This window comes from Penaeus monodon, chromosome 3, assembly GCF_015228065.2.
Source record: "Penaeus monodon isolate SGIC_2016 chromosome 3, NSTDA_Pmon_1, whole genome shotgun sequence".
In the NCBI taxonomy this organism is placed as follows: domain Eukaryota; kingdom Metazoa; phylum Arthropoda; class Malacostraca; order Decapoda; family Penaeidae; genus Penaeus; species Penaeus monodon.
The window spans coordinates 12,246,588-12,249,087 of record NC_051388.1 but is presented as its reverse complement, the minus strand read 5'-3'; positions in this window follow the sequence as shown (position 1 = coordinate 12,249,087).

Genomic DNA, 2,500 nt, shown 5'->3' with positions numbered 1-2,500 from the left:
ATTAACCAGAACCGGTTTGTCATGTTTCCCGACCTGAACATAAATATATAAAGTGTCACACACACACACACACACACATATCGATCCTTTTTCACCCTGCTACTGAACCTCATTGGAGACTGTGGAAAACAGATGGACCTCGGGGATAAAGTCTACGGACCCAAACGCCAAACTTTGGCTATTTTCCCACGTGGTCCCTACAACGGAGGGTTACGTGTTCATTATGGGAGAGAATATTTACAGGTTGGAGGTGGGCCGCGAGCTTAAAACGTTTACACATTATGCAAGCGCTTTTTTCTTTCTTTTTATTTCATTTTTTTCAAAGCATCAACTGGTTGTCCTTCTCTTTTTCTGTTTTAGAATTTGCTATTGAATACCATTTTCTCTAATTATTTTTTCCGTAATAACACACGCATATACATGCATATATGTATATATACACACACACACGCACACACACACACACACACACATACCCACACACAAAAACATGCATATATATATATATATATATATATATATATATATATATGTATATATATATATGTGTATATGTGTTTGTGTGTGTGTGTGTGTGTGTGTGTGTGTGTGTGTGTGTGTGTGTGTGTGTGTGTGTGTGTGTGTGTGTGTGTGTGTGTGTGTGTGTGCCTTATATATATATATATATATATATATATATATATATATATATATATATATATATATATATATATATATATTTATATATATATATACACATATATATATTTATATATGCAAACACACATAAACACACACACGCACACACAAACACACACATGCATATATGCATATATGCATATATATATATATATATATATATATATATATATATATATATATATATATATACACATATATGGATATATATATGTATATGTATATATATATATCTATATATATATATATATATATATATATATATATATATATACATATATATATATATATATATATATATATATATATATATATATATATATATATATATATAATATATATATATATATATATATATATATGCACACACACACACACACACACACACACACACACACACACACACACACACACACACACACACACACACACACACACACACACACACACACACACACACACACCTAGCCACTGGGTGGCCAAGCCAACCCAAGTCAGTGCTGGTCCCAAGCCCGGATGAAACAGAGAGAAGGATTACCTAAAAAGGTAACACCGGCGCTCTCCGTGGAAAGGAACTGGGGACCCTACCACGTACTCACTCCAAGAGCATCACAACATGAAAACTACAATTAAGTATCATGCTGTGACCACGGCGGCTCAAACATGAACCTACTGTTAAAAAAGAAGTAAAGAAAAATAAGAAAAAAGAAAAGAAAAGAAAAGAAAAGAAACGAAAAGAAAAGAAAAGAAAAAAAAAGAAAAGAAAAGAAGAAGAAGAAAAAAAGAAAAGAAAAGAAAAACACACACACACACACACACACACACACACACACACACACACACACACACACACACACACACATAATTATACACACATGCGCACTCACACACTCTTCTCTCTCTATATATAAAACTAATAGATCATCTCTCCACCGCCAACGAACTTGTCAGAACAATACCTTCGAGGCGAGAACGCCGATTGACACGTCCTCAACAACGTCTCAGTATCAGCGAGAGCAACTGGAAATAGGTCGGTTCGGACGCACCTAACTCCAAATGCAATTCCTTGCTCTTAGCTCGACGTCCGGAGTTTAATTTCACTTCATCTGTCAATCGCCTGGATATGAGCGCGATAGGATGAGGCCAATTCATTTCAAGAGGAGAGAAAATACTCTTTTCTTCTTTTCTCTTTTCCTTTTGGAGTCTATAGGCCTACTTGCAGGAGAATCATTCTTGCATAAGCCTGAATGTTTCCGTTGCATGCAGAGTCGCGTCAAGCCAGCTAGGGACGGAAACACAGAGCCCAAACTATTCCGCAGTTGTCAGGGAGTTGTCTTCTGGAATTAAAGTTTCGACATCTCCGGCGGCCGAAGCAGAGGCGACGGGAGATGGCAGTAATGTTATTACGGTATCTCTTCCTCTGTTCTCCTTCACTCACTTTCTATTTCTCTGTTGGAAAGCCTCTCATTATCTATGTTTGTGTGCTTCTCTCTCTCTCTCTCTCTCTCTCTCTCTCTCTCTTTCTATCACACACACACACACACACACACACACACATACACACCTTTCCTCCCCCCTCCCCCTCATCCCCCTCTCACATTCTCTCTCTCTCCTTCCCTCCCTCTACCCCTTGTCTCTGTTTTCCATGTTTACATCTCCTATCACCCCCCTCCCTTTCTATGTATGTATCTATCTCCCTTTCTCCTCCTCTATGCCTGTCTTCGCTTTCACCCCTTCTTCTTTAACTCTTTCTCTTCCTCTTTACCGCTGCTTTTCTTCTCCAATTTTCTTTCCTTAACTTCGTCCCCATTTCTTTCCACCT